We start from the raw sequence: 15,025 nt of genomic DNA on the forward strand, positions 1-15,025 counted from the left end.
AATACTCGCTGACAAAAGTGAAATAAAAACGTTCCTCTCGTCTAGCCTGTCTTGGCAGGAATTAGACGGCGCAGAGTGTTCTTGCGTCGCTGTGTCGGCGTGCGCACATTCACGCAAACTAATGAAGCAACCATCTTACTTTTCACTGGGTGGGGCATCGATGGAGTCAGTTACGACGGGTCCGCGTGTTTCATTCGCGTTTGGCCGCCAAGAAGAGCTGAGGGTAGTGACTGCACGTGACACTGGAATGGCGTGCCTGGGGTCGAGTTCGGTACTGAGAACTGTGGTATAAACGCGAAGTGGCAGCGCCACCCGGTGTCAAGCTGGTAGTGCTGCGAATCATAGCTGTTTCGCCGCCCATGACGCCTCTTCTCTCTGCAGAAAGCAGCGCTACAAGAGCGTTGTCGGCAAATATAAGCTCGAAAATCTAGAGGAGCTGGCGGAGCTGGCGGAGCCAGAAGGTGACGACGGCGATAGGCACGCAGTGGACGGTTCTACCCACTTCTTGTCCGCTTCTACTTGTGGTTACGGTGCAGCTGTCGTTTTAGTGCGAAAGCCCTAATCCGCTGGTTCTGACCCGAACAAAATTATCTTGCCTAATATATGACCGAGAAGCGCGAGCGCTCCGTCCTGCGGCACCGCCCGCTCATCATCGTCTTCTAAGTAGCACAAATCCGAGCTTTCGCACTGATTCGGATGTAGTAAATATTCTCTGTCATTTATTTTTTAGTTTTTTATTTTTTTTGTAATCGAATGAAACCGAGATCACCACGGCAAGAGTTAGTTGTGCTGCTGAGACAGCTTGGACGTGTTCGCTGTTCTGGGCAGTTTGTTTTCGTGCAATGCCTGTACCGCTTCCGCGCCATTCTGATTGAGTGCGCATTCCGCGAAAGGACGGGGACGGTCACCGGGTACACCTATAGTTCTGCTGCGCGGAAGTCGGCGAGCGGCGGCTGATCATCCATTTGGACGCGACCTCGCGGGAAACGCGGCGCTCTCCCTTCGGCGGCGCCCCTCCCGCATCCCTAATGGCACGAGGAAGTTGACGCTCGTTTGGAGCGAGCGCTCCGCCGCTTGGCTGAGTGCCACTTTGGCCGCCGCGCGATGGGCCCTGTCTGCGCGCGATTCTGCGCCGCCGCCGCCATGGCTGCTTCTCGGGTCATTTTTCGTGCTCGAGGCGCGCCGCAGCCTTCGTATACGCTTGTTGTCCAGTGTGTACGCACATTGCGGCCACGGGTAGAGATTCGGGCACGTACACGCAGTTGGGACACTCATCGGAGGTAATTGGTGCGCGATGAAAGCGGCTCGCCTCCTTAGGGGCGGTGCCATTTCGGGATATAAAAGACCGCTACAACCGACCCGTTCTGCTGCGACTATACGCCCCCATGCATCCGTGATCGACATGTTTGTGCCTCTTAGCATCATCAGCGACGCCAGTATTGTTACGGGCGTGGTAAACTGACCCATCTTCTAAAACCAGGTCTCCAAAGCTTGCTGCAACTGGCATGGTCGGAGCGCCCACGGGAATTTTAAACTCGGCTGCAATCTTACCCGAACACGCAGTATAATTATGAGTGCAAGAAGAGAATGGGAGGCGGGTGGAGGTGTTAAACAAAGGAGGTGAAAAAGGCTTTAAAGCGCATGTGTGGTGGGTAAATTACTTCTATTGTCACGTGACGGCCCATATAGAAGTGATCGATGTCTACCGCACGCGCGTCGTAGGCCGACACTAAGTAACGGGTCTTAAGAGGTTGTAGCAACATGACGATCGCATAGAAAAAAAAATAGAAAAAAAAACAAAGTAGAGAAGTGACCCCCCCTAGCTGCGTCACCTTCGCCACGTAGGGCCAAGCTAGAAAAGCTGAACTACCGCGCATCTTATAGATGTATGCTGAAAGTCAGTAGGGAACTGCGTTCGCATGCCCTGGTGTTAACTGCACCACTGCCATCCCGGCTGCATGTTGAAGCTACAAGCCAGTGCAGTTTTTTCGTGCATAGAATGCAAGCCGTGAACTTCATTGGCAGCTTTGCGTACCGCATCCGTATACGAACATAGAGAAGACCAGTATAGCTCAATATTTTGCTCCCGATTTGCATTCTTGTTCTGTTTCTTCGTTCAGACTGATGCGTCAGCTGTTCACTGGCTAATAGGTTTCCACTTTCGGTACTCACGAGTCCGTGCAGCAAAGTAACTGGTTCCACAGCAGCGCGACCACAGGCGTCGGTCCTGCATTTCACACTGCGTATGTTAATTGGGTGAGCTTGCAGTTACTAACGCAGTCAGACACCATTACGTTTGTGCGAAGGCTCGTTTCAACCCGCGAAAAAAGAGGGAAAGAACTGAAGATGCGACAGTTTGGAAAGTGCCTTCCTTGCATGACTCTTCGAGAATCATTTGAGCTGACAAGGGTCAGAAAATGAAGGGCTCGTTATGACGTACATTTGGAGGAAGGCTTCATTCATATGTATGCCGTAATGATGCGCTCATGTCCCTACCCTTTTCCGTCCTATAGCAAGGGATGGCATCGGTTCTGGCAGTCAGCATAAGAGGGTTTTCGCACAGCTGCCGCCCACACCGTTCGATCACGTTCCACGTGACACTCGCGGTAATACAGGGCGTACTACGTCCGCCGCAAAGGACGAGGGTGGCGCTGATGAACGCTCTCAAAGCTAGGTTGCAAGCAACATAAATGCATTCGAATGTAGAAGGGTGCACAGCGGCCACCGTAGCTCAGTTGGCAAAGCACCGTACGCGATGCGGAGGTCTTGGATTCGGCTCCCACCAGTGGCACGGGGATGTTTTTGAAGCGAAAGCTTCACTACGGGACCTCGGGCTTCAATCTCGAACCGCGTAAATTTGACCTTCAGCTGGGTTAGAGCTCAAGCCATGAAAAAGAGGAAAACAAATTGAATCAGCATCCATGACTGGGAGTCGAAGCCGCGGCTGCGCGAACACATCTCCTTTAAGGGCCGCTCAGCGAGACCATGCACTAGGCTATCGCCGCTTTTTTTTCCTCTCATGGTATTTATTCTACATGGTTATGCACAGAAATGTGTGTCCATGTGTGCGTGTGCGTGTGCGTGTGTGCGCGTGCGCGTGTGTGTGTGTGCGTGCGTGCGTGCGTGCGTGTGTGTGTGTGTGTGTGTGTGTGTGTGTGTGTGTGTGTGTGCGCGCGCGCGTGTGTGTGTGTGCGTGCGTGCGTGCGTGCGTGTGTGTGTGTGTGTGTGTGTGTGTGTGTGTGCGTGCGCGTGTGCGCGTGTGCGTGCGCGTGTGCGCGTGTGCGTGTGTGCGCGTGTGTGTGCGCGCGCGCGTGCGTACGTACGCGCACGTGTGTGTGTTACAGAAAATCTTTCTGTAGCGTCCTCTGCAGCACATCCCGAAACAAAATCGTGTCTTTGCAGTCTATCAAACAATGTGCAATTGTTTCAGGCACATTGCACAAGCCGCAGTTTACAGAAGACACCAAAATGTTTTTCCTATCGTGCCACGTGTTGACAGGTAGAGTTTCGGTGTGTAATTTATAGAAAAATGTTTCGGTGCAAGGAGAAATTGGTATTTACGCACTCGCTTTAAAACGTCATGACCCGTGAGCCCAAAGTAGACAGAACGACACAGTGGGGGCTGGAAGAGCGTCGTTATCAAATCCCTGTTCAGATTTTTGCGCGAAACAGAGTGTAAGTTGACCCGGCACTAGGCTATCGCCGCAGCCAACACGCCTCGTGTTAAAATGCACCGCCCTCTCGCGCTGTGCATTGGAGTGCGTCGTCTTCATCAACGTCCATCTGTTCCCTCCCGCGGCACTGCCTGCTCACCGTCTTCTTCTACGCAGCACAAATCCGTGCTTTCGCTCCGATTCGAATGTAGTAAACATTCTCTGTAGTTTTTTTCTATCTTCTTTATCTTTCAGGGAAAAAAATTATTGCAATACTAATTTCCACTGATAAAAGAAATTAATATATGCCTTCCTTGGCTTCCATGACTGCTGGCTTCCTTCTTCGTTATTCCATGACTAAAGCGCAACGAACGGGACAACCGTTTATTATTTCCAATTCATTTTTTCCCATAATTTTTTAAAATCTATAATTCCATCTTTAATTGCTCGGAATGCATGCCCAAATTAAATGATTAGCTTGGCAACCAAAGTTAATCCATTAGCTTGGCACCAATTTACCTTCTTTGGGCTCTCCTCACTGTTATTTATTACCTCTACTACCTCTGCTATTATTTATTACCTCTACTACTAGATTTTATTCTACTACTAGAATTACTACTACTAGAAATTCTACTACAAGAATTTATTACCTCTACTACTAGATTATTTGCTGAATACTGCGTTTTATATAGACAGATTATCAACCCTAACGACACCAATTTTTTGCAGAAAGACCTCGACAGAATCACCGCTTGGTGTGAACAGTGGCAAATGCAAGTTAACGTCTCTAAAACAAAGACTATAACATTCACCAGCAATAATCAGCTCCAAAATCACTGTTATTCCATGAATAGTATTCCCATTGAGAATGTCTCCACAGTCAAATACCTTGGTGTTCATCTTTCGTCTGATCTAACATGGAATAACCATATCGATGCAACTGTCAGTAAATCATCTAAAGCACTTGGTTTCAACAGACGTCACTTGCACCAAGCTGATCCTGCCACCAAACTTTTTAGCTTACACTACACTCGTCCGCTCAAAAATGGAATACTCATCCGTAATCTGGAACCCACATCAATTGTACTTAATTCACAAACTGGAGTCAATACAAAATAAAGCAGCGAGATTTATAACTAAGGACTATTCACGTCATTCCAGCATAACGGCAATCAAAGCGTCGCTAAAGCTATCATCACTTGAAAAGAGAAGAATACTAGCACTATTATCGCACTTTCACAGATTGTATCACAGTCCATCTTCTTTCGCTTCATACTATATTAGACCCGCCCATCGTATCTTTCCGCGCTTAGATCGTGCTCTCAAAGTCGAACCCGTGTTTGCACGCACCCACCTCTTTAGTCATTCACCATTGCTTCTTGCCGTCCATCATTAGAACAAGTTACCAGATGACATTGTCTTGACCTTAAATCATGACGAATTTGTGCAAAAACTAAAGTGTTTTTTACAAACAAATTCGGATTAGGAAGCCTCTATTCCTGCGTCCTATCAACTTTGAATTTTGTGTACTTTTTTTTCCCCCGATTTCGCCTGTGGTTTTGGATTTATATTGCCTGTACAATTGTGTGGAATACTGTTTATTTCTAACTGAACACCCCCCCCCCCTCCTATCTAATGCCCGAAAAGGGCCTTTAGGGTATGTGAATAAAAAAAAAAACCCTGGCCGATCCCCCGTTGTGGGTATGTGCCATGCCACCAAAGCAACAGCAACAAGAAGAAGGACACAGGCTGGGACACAACAGAGCGCTGTCCAGCCTGGTGAAGAAAGTAAATTCGGCCAACAGGGAACCAGGCGGCTGCTTGAAAAGGCATGCAAAACAATTTGTCCCCTGCCAGGAGGGAGTCATCTACTCTTTGCCGTTATCATGTGGGAAGCAATACATCGGCCGAAACCGGCCGATGTATCAACGAAAGATTAAAAGAGCATGATTATAATGTCGCACGTGGGCCTATCGTAGGCCACGTAGCGAAACATTGCAGAAACTGCAAAAGTGATGTTGTTGATGTCGAAGATCACAACGATGCCTTCGAACCATTGTACAACGAGTGCGTTGTGATAGGTAGGAACCCCGATTCACTGACAAGAGAAATCATAGAAGCACACATGATAGCAAGGCTCCTGGAAGAATGCATAAGCGCACCATCTGTATTGCTGTTAGGAAAAGAAAAACGCTACCTCGAATGTGAATGTTGACACGCGTGTGCTTTATTTTTTTAGTTTTTTATTTTCTGAATTTTTTTTAACTTTGTTTTTCCGCTGCATGACCTGTGCACATTACTTTCCATTTTTGGCCGCCAGTTAGGTATTTATTCCGGCTGGCAGTTAATAAAGCAGCGCTGTGTTGTGTCCCTGCCTGTGTCCTTCTTGTCCCGCTCGTTGCGCTGTAGTCACGGAATATCGGAACCAACTCACCCAGCAACTTACCTTCCTTCTTCATATCATTATATAGGGGGATTGCATAATATGGTAATGTTGTTCAAAGTTCTAGGAATGGAAAGTAAATTTCTGCGTCTTTCGAAAAAACTGGTAAGCGGGAAGTTCCTGCTCTTCGTCTGACCATCTGCATGGCCAAAGCCAGTGGCATGACTGAGCAATAATTAACGCAGAACCTGGCGAACAATCGATCACTGCCCGAGCTCACACCCGCGGAAGTAAACGAACGCAAAGAAGAATCGGAGATAGAAAAAAAAAAAGGCCTCGCGCGTACGGGTTCGTCACGAATGCAGGGAGACCCTAATCAGAACGCGTTAGCCACTGCTCCCCGAATTATCTGCGAGCTAAACCTCTCGGGCTCGCGTCGAGCCACTAAACGAAACACGAAGACCGTCATTATCCACATCCCTGGCTCCAGAGAGCGGCGCAAAATCTCGCTTTGGCTTTACGCACGGACAAAACCGGCAGCCGCGAGTAACGCGGACAGACAGCCGCTAATCCGTGAGGTGTAACGCCGCATCAAGGGACTCGGCCGCCGGTCGTCTGACGCGAGGCTAAAATCCGCGCAGACCCTGCGAATACGCACACAGACACGCTCCCAGCCGAAGGCGGCGCTTTCCCCTTTGCTTCCTGTCCGCGGACACATCTCACGTAATCTCGCGCCATCGCGACCCTCTTGCCACCACGGAGCAGCCGGTCCTACGCTGCTCTGCCTCGCGAGCGCCCTGCGCTCACATCGGTGTCCCCGGCGCTCTCCTAAGCACGAGTTCGATGCAGCGCTTTGAGAACCACGCGCCCGTTCAGCAAGACGGATAGAGGGCATTCGAGCGTTCTATATAAATGCCCAACATCGCACATGTTAAGCGTGAAAGGCGTTTAGCTCCTCTGCTCGGCAGAATTTGGCGAACATCGTCCGTGAATCGCGGTGAACTCGAGGTCGAAAATAAAGCCGAGCATTTCCGAAACATCAGAAAATTCTATATCCGAGCACTATCTAGCAGAAAGAAAGAAAATAAAACTTTCCACTAACATAGTCTCGAGCGGAATTCGAATAAACGCCGGCACTAACACAGCAGCTCGGTTTTCTCAATAACCACTCGGCCAACACGGCAGCCTCTTGCGCTGTGCTTTCTAACTGGTAGAACCGTGGAACTTAAAGGGCAACTGAAGCGGTTTTAGAATTCTATGAGTTTAAGGTTGCCGAATGTACGAAATGTGCTGGTAAAGCCTGCGAAATCGTTTTGCTCTAGCATTTCAAATGGTGGCGTAATGACCGAATAAAGTCGTCATCGGTGTTCAGGCTTCTCTGAAGTGCACCGCGATGGGCAGAGGCCCCGATAATGACGTCACGTATGACGGCACTACGTTTCCAGCGAAGAAAGGGCTATTCCATGGAAGAAAACCAACGCCATCGAAGGTGAAGCTCACAATGCATTGTTTGGCGCCATCTGACGACGCACAGCATCATGCAGGCGTAAGCAGCGGACATCTGAAGTTTCGGCGATAATGACGTCACTGCCGAGTTTCCTCGCACTCCTCCAACGTAGTGAAGAGAAGCCTGAACATCGTCGCGGTTTTAATCGACGATTATGTCACCATTTTAAACGCTGGTGCAAAAATACTTTGCATGGTTCATCTAGAAGCTTTATAGATTCGAATTCTTGAATAACCTCGAATTATCAAAAAACCGTTTCAGCTTCCCTTTAAGCAGCCAGAGAATAAAGCCTCAGAAGCAGCCATAGAGACCATGCGCGCTACACAGTTCAGAGGAAAGAAGAAAGCGTAGACGGATGCAAGTACTGCAGCCAAAAGACCTTCCCGATACCCGAGTGCGGTTACCGCCATCTATGATCTGCCCGATGAAATGAGCTACGCGTTTTCTACAATGCACTACTTGCTTACGCCTGCGCTCGACAACGATTTACACTATAAATTTGTTCCCTCAAATTTGTTCGCTCAGTTGCAATGTGTTTTCACTGCAGAATGCTTGTTTGCCTGTAGAGATTGCCTGTTGCTAGCAGTTTGTGAAAAAGCTGAGGAACTAGCGCTTAGTCTATGTAGCTGGGTGTCTGTCACGCGCTTAGTAGAATGCTTTACCGTACGCTGCGAATCCGAAGGCTCCAGATACATTAAGAGAGGGCACTGCGAAGGGCAAGAGCACACACACACACGCACACAAAAAGTGTACGAATCCTACAGGCGCGGTCTCTAGCGCGACGGAAAAATTTGACCTAAGCAGTTCGCTGTACTACACCATTGAGGAGTCGCTGACTCTATTGAGCCACTTATTCCTGCTTTAACTCGGGGCACTACACTTAAGAAATTGGTAGACGCACACCCTACCCTCTAAACACAAATTAGCCTACGTGGCAGTAAAAAGGGAGTAACCTGTCTTTTAGAGCAGAACTTTTTAGGGACAGGGTATTTTGCCCAAGCCCTGGGGTATAGATTTCCACCACTAAAATTACGGAATACTTACGGTTGACAACGGAAACGAACTTCGGCTTGAAAACAAGCGAAGTTTTACCAGTTGCCAAGTTTTTAACCGATGTTTCAATCTCTATTTGCAAACCTCAGCACCTCCGGTGCCGCTTTTAGAAGCCTCCTGCCATTGCTAACTGGATTAAGCTACTGTGGTTTGCAATGGTAATGTGCCTGCATGGCCAAGAGAAACGTGACGGCACCACATACTGCACGGGTCCACACGGGACGTAGAGGGAAAGAGACACCGCTAGACTCAGTCGGAACAAAACGGATATATTCAAGAATTACATGTTGACGAGCACATGATGCGGAGGCTGGGGTGTCCAAGCTTACATACTGCTGCATTCGCGCCGGTGTATTCGTCAGGACGGACGGAGGGGCTGCGGAGTTGACCTTTTTCGTTCGCTCATGCTAGGCTTCTCCCCGATGGATTGGGCGCTTGGGGCGCCGCAGGACCGACTGCCCAGCGTTGTCTGTTTGCCTCTGATTCCCGTGTGGACGCTCGCATTGAGTGGGGTCGTCGCAGTAAACATTCCGTATACTTGGCGATGGACATGTACCCCGGTATATGGGAAGCATACCCTCCCCCTAAAGGAGAGGGCTCTAAAAGACAGCTTACTCTCGTTTTACTCGCCTATATATAGGCTAACTCGTATTTTGAGTCTAACTATGAAAATCGTGACAATGGTCGCCGCACTCCGCCCACAGCTGCCATAAAGACATGCCTCATCTGCGCATGCACGTCTTCGGAGTACCAGGCAACTCAGCTGAGTAACCAGCGGCTAACTTTGAACATATTTGGTCAAACCATACTCCCGTCACACCCCCCTCCCCCACCCGCAGAAAAAAAAGAGAAGAAAGCACTGCAGAAAGACTAAAATATTCCAAATGTGGTCTTGAATAAGAACATTGCACTTTTTGCAGGTGCTTTCTCAAACGCATGTTTGTGTTATGCAGGCATCGTGCTCTCCGCAAGCGGTTATCAGATCAAAAAGTCGAACTCTAACAGCAGTCAGGCTTTGTTTTTTTTTTTTGCTTTCTCCGTGCACACAACAGCACCCTCCATCGTGTACCCTTGCACTTCAAAGTGGCAAGTGGGCGAACTTTCTTTTCTCTTTTTGGAAGCTGCTCGCCTCCCTGAAATTGATCAGGGAAAGAATTGGTTTTATGCACGCACAAGTGAAGAGCGACGCTAGCGCGCTCACGTCCCTAGCGCAAAGACAGATAAAAGAACACCTGCAGATAAAATCACCGGTGTGACGGTGGCGCGAACGACGTTAACAATCGGCCGCGCGCACGCATCACGCGACAGTTGTCCTTCGGAGTCGCGTTCGGCGAGGGGCCCGTAAACAGAGGTAATGCTAGGCTGGCGGCGATCACGTGTTCGCACATGTTGACGTGGGCGGGCGAGACAGGCGCGACCGTAACCGCACCGGTTGACGACGGCGCGCTCTGAGCAAGGCGATACTTCCGGCCCTAACGAGGGAAGCAAACAAGTCTCGCTCGGACGCAGCCGGCGGCGCCTGTCACGAGCCCCGGGGGCTGCAAAACAGATATCGACTGCGCGGCCTGTTGGCGGGAATTCTGGGCCGCGTTTACCAGAGTACGTGCAACGCATGGCGCTGAAGCCTACTTAATACCTTGAGGTCCACCTAACCCAGCCACCAGTTTGTGAGATTAAAGGCAGTTTCAACGGATGAATTTAAACCGATTTTTTTCCCCGCCAAAACCATTTTATGCCTTGGGAATTTAAGTTCATAGGGACACACGGAGGTAATTTCGTCCACTTTTTGATCTTAGTAAAAATTTATTCTATGCCTCTTTTTGCTAGGTTGATGAACTTTATTTCCGGTCGCGAAAAAAAGCATTTAGTACTGAGAAAGTTCGATTTAAAAATTGTAATTTTTTTCACTATCCCAATCAAACTGGTGACGTCAAGACCGAGGACTCCATGATTACCGTTAGGAGATGAGAGTGCAGCCTGGCCTCAGGGATCCATCCAGAAAAGACTGTATTGACGTCACTGCAGTTTGTTTGCGAAAATTTTCGGTGGTAGGGATATCTGTATTTAATGTTATCACCTTTTCTAGGTCATGAAAGCACCGTGTTCATAAGGAAAGTAGGATTTTGTCATTAAAACGCGACAGTCTATCTGTTCAGGGCAATTTCAATGTGTCCTTGACGTCTATTAAGTATATATGACGTTTGATGTTCAACTTGCCAAGATAAGGCTTCTGAACATCCTTGCTTCCAGTCCTGGGCCCATGCTTGAATAGTAGTTATACTGAATAGATGTTTAATTCACTCACTGTGCCTCTTTATTATATATATACATATATATATATATATATATATATATATATATATATATATATATATATATATATATATATATATATATATATATATATATATATAATTATCTTTGAGCGATAACATATTCAGTAATATTCTAAATTGATCAACACCACAGGACAAATAAATTAGAAAAAAAATCCCCTGTGCCCCTTGGTTTCTGTGGCTGTTGGCTTCTGTCATATTTATAACGAGCCCCTCATTACCCTTCCCTTGTTTGCTTAATTGCTTAGCGAGGGCCTCGATTCTGGCAGCCTTGATGCCATAGGAAGCATAAGAGGGTTCTCACGCAGCTTCCACCCTCTCCGTTCGATGACGTTCTACGTCACACCTGCGGTAACTCAGGACGTTCTACGTCCGCCGCTTATGAACGTGGGTGGCGCTGTTGAACACTCTCAAGGTTAGGTTACTTGTAAACATAAATACCCCCGAAAGCAGAAGAATTGACAGCCGTCGCCGTAGCTCAGAGGTAGAGCACCGGACGCGTAATTCGGAGGTCGTGGGTTCGGATCCCACCGGCGGCATGTGGTTGTTTTTTCTCCTGCTTTTCTGGTCAATTATCTTTGAGCGATAACATATTCAGTAATATTCTAAATTGATCAACACCACAGGACAAATAAATTAGAAAAAAAAAATCCCCTGTGCCCCTTGGTTTCTGTGGCTGTTGGCTTCTGTCACACACACATATATATATATATGGGCGTGTTCAGATAAGAACGGTAATCGAGGTCCCATGACCATTTTTTGTTTTCAATGAAATTTTTATATATGACGGGCAAATGTGTCCACACAAAGGAATGAACCTTAGTTTTGCAAGAAGCTTCGTAGTTTTCTCGGAAAAAAATCGCATGTCACAAGAGGTGGAGAATGTTGTTTTTGGCACTTCGAAAAGTTGCAAGTTTGAAGCCTCATTACATGCACAAAAAATTTTTCCTGCGCATCAGCATTTTTTCAGAACTTCTTTATAACTGGTACAATCCGACAAAATAAAAAATGTTTTTTTGCTCTTTCAACCTTCCGATAAAAAAAATTGCAAACTTCGCTTCTGGAGCTATGCGGTGCAAAAAAGGCACTTTTCAGGGCAGCCTTAGGGCAAGATGCCTTAAGATCTTCCCACTGAATATTTTTCTCAGTATTTTTCAGCTGTTTTTACTCACCTCAGGCAAGTTCTGTTGCTCTAGACTTGACAGATAGTTTTCAGTACGGTCTCAAAATTGGCCGAAGTTCAAAAACGCCAAAAAAGTGACAACTTTGACTTGGGTTTAAAAAAAAACATCATCATCGAATTTTGTTAAAATTTGCCTGAATAATCCTCAATACATGATAATTTTAAGGCACTAGAAAAGTGTTGCATTATATTGTTTTAAAATGCAAAAGTAAACACAAAACTGAGTTCATGTTTTTGTTATATAGAATTGCTTATTACTGCCTCTTAGAAATAGTAGCTGTCAGAAATTTGATTTAGCACTCATTGAACGTGGTTAAATTTTATTTACCGCAATATCCGAACCATTCTCAATGCTTATAGAGCTTCCATTCGCTTATTATCGGCGCTCTTAATGCGTGAAAATGGGAATAAATTCGCTATTTTGCCTAATGTCATAAGAATTGGCTGGTGGCGGTCAAACGTTGTTTGTATTCTCTAATTTATTCGTCGTACGGTCTATTCGTATATATAATCGATTCATTAAAAATATTAAATCATTTCTCGGTTCTTAGAAAAATTTTTGCGTTTTCGAACCCGCGTCTATTTACCTCTGTGTTCAATGGTTCTACAAGGCACTGTCAGGAGACAAAACGTCGTCTCCTGAGGGGAACGATTTATCTGCAAGGATTTTAATCATGTGGAGTTTTAATCGGGAGGCAATTTAAAAATGGGATGCCGCTTCATGTGCACATTGCAATTCAGAAAATCGTAACAAGAAATAAACGGCGGCAGTTGGTTTCGCTTTTGCCCACTGTATATTGTCCAGCACGAAGCACTAACCAGATCACAGTCTCTTCCATTCAGAAGCAGCGGTGGAGGCCACGTAGGATGCACTGCCTTCAGTTGACTGAACCTACTTCCACAGGTGGAGCGTCTGAACTCCAGGCAATTCCTTTGCCAGTTTCCATTCTTCCTTCTTCAGTTCGCGAAAGTCTGCAAGCTCCCTCTGTGGCAGCTCCAGAATGGTGATGTTCTTCAGCGTTCCTTGAATTGCGTCTGCGAAGTCTCCGGCTGTGTGTATGGCCTCACTTGCAGGCTTCCGCAAGTTGTGGTTTGATGCTCGATGGTGTGATGCTGCGCCATGTTTCCTCAGGAATTGTGCCACGATCCACATGATGGCATTTTCACTTTGGAACATTTTTAAATGAGCAGCGAGGATAAGGTGTTGATCGCTACATGGGAATACGGTGAGCTAGTTAAAAAAAACTCTGACCGCTTCATCGTTTATGAGAGAATTTCTAAGAGTGGCCATGAAATGCATTCCCTACAACTATATTATATCTGTGCTAGTAAGAGCAATACATGAAAAAACACACGGCTGCATGAGAGGTGCAATTGTTTTACATTTTGATTTCGCCAAAAAATGAACAGTTGCGCTTCCAGACTCAGTACAAGCGTACCATTGGCAGAAAAAGCAGGTAACCGTGTTTTCCTGCGTTGTCATGTCCAGAAAATCGACTCGTAACTACGCCGTTAATTTGTCTCATGATTCGGCTATGTCTCATGATTCCATATCGCTTTCCGATATGTCTCATGATTCCGCTCATGCATGCCTGGCTCTGTTGAAAATCAAAGCACATCTCGAAGAAAACGCGCCAATCTACACCAAGGTAATATATTTGAGCGACGGGGCTCCCGCTCACTTCAGGAATAAATACCAGTTTCATGAGCTGCAGCGCAGTGAATGCCAACGGACGATATTGATGTTTTCGGCCTCTGGACACAACAAAAATGCTTGCGACGGCGTTGGTGGGCTAGTGAAACATCGAGCATCAAACCACAACTTGCGGAAGCCTGCAAGTGAGGCCATACACACAGCCGGAGGCTTCGCAGACGCAATTCAAGGAACGCTAAAGAACATCACCATTCTGGAGCTGCCACAGAGGGAGCTTGCAGACTTTCGCGAACTGAAGAAGGAAGAATGGAAACTGGCAAAGGAAGTGCCTGGAGTTCAGACGCTCCACCTGTGGAAGTAGGTTCAGTCAACTGAAGGCAGTGCATCCTACGTGGCCTCCCCCGCTGCTTCTGAACGGAAGAGACTGATCTGGTTAGTGCTTCGTGCTGGACAATATACAGTGGGCAAAACCGAAACCAACTGCCGCCGTTTATTTCTTGTTACGATTTTCTGAATTCCAATGTGCACATGAAGCGGCATCCCATTTTTAAATTGCCTCCCGATTAAAACTCCACATGATTAAAAACCTTGCAGATAAATCGTTCCCCTCAGGAGACGACGTTTTGTCTCCTGACAGTGCCTTGTAGAACCATTGAACACAGAGGTAAATAGACGCGGGTTCGAAAACGCAAAAAATTTTTCTAAGAACCGAGAAATGATCTAATATCTTTAATGAATCGATTATATATACCAATAGACCGTACGACGAATAAATTAGAGAATACAAACAACGTTTGACCGCCACCAGCCAATTCTTATGACATTAGGCAAAATAGCGAATTTATTCCCATTTTCACGCATTAAGAGCGCCGATAACAAGCGAATAGAAGCTCTATAAGCATTGAGAATGGTTCGGATATTGCGGTAAATAAAATGTAACCACGTTCAATGAGTGCTAAATCAAATTTCTGACAGCTACTATTTCTAAGAGGCAGTAATAAGCAATTCTATATAACAAAAACATGAACTCAGTTTTGTGTTCACTTTTGTATTTTAAAACAATATAATGCAACACTTTTCTAGTGCCTTAAAATTATCATGTATTGAGGATTATTCAGGCAAATTTTAACAAAATTCGATGATGATGTTTTTTTTTAAACCCAAGTCAAAGTTGTCACTTTTTTGGCGTTTTTGAACTTCGGCCAATTTTGAGACCGTACTGAAAACTATCTGTCAAGTCTAGAGCAACAGAACTT

General features: G+C 46.5%; 2 pseudogenes; both read left to right on the forward strand.

Moving 5' to 3' along the window:
* Window positions 1-4,424: 4,424 nt before the first annotated feature.
* LOC149354888 (uncharacterized) lies at window positions 4,425-5,139 on the forward strand (annotated as a pseudogene).
* Window positions 5,140-13,242: 8,103 nt separating this feature from the next.
* The window catches only part of LOC149354889 (uncharacterized), a 115,778-nt pseudogene continuing 113,995 nt past the window's right edge, over window positions 13,243-15,025 (forward strand).

This window comes from Amblyomma mixtum, chromosome 3, assembly GCF_055824585.1.
Source record: "Amblyomma mixtum isolate Tamu chromosome 3, ASM5582458v1, whole genome shotgun sequence".
In the NCBI taxonomy this organism is placed as follows: domain Eukaryota; kingdom Metazoa; phylum Arthropoda; class Arachnida; order Ixodida; family Ixodidae; genus Amblyomma; species Amblyomma mixtum.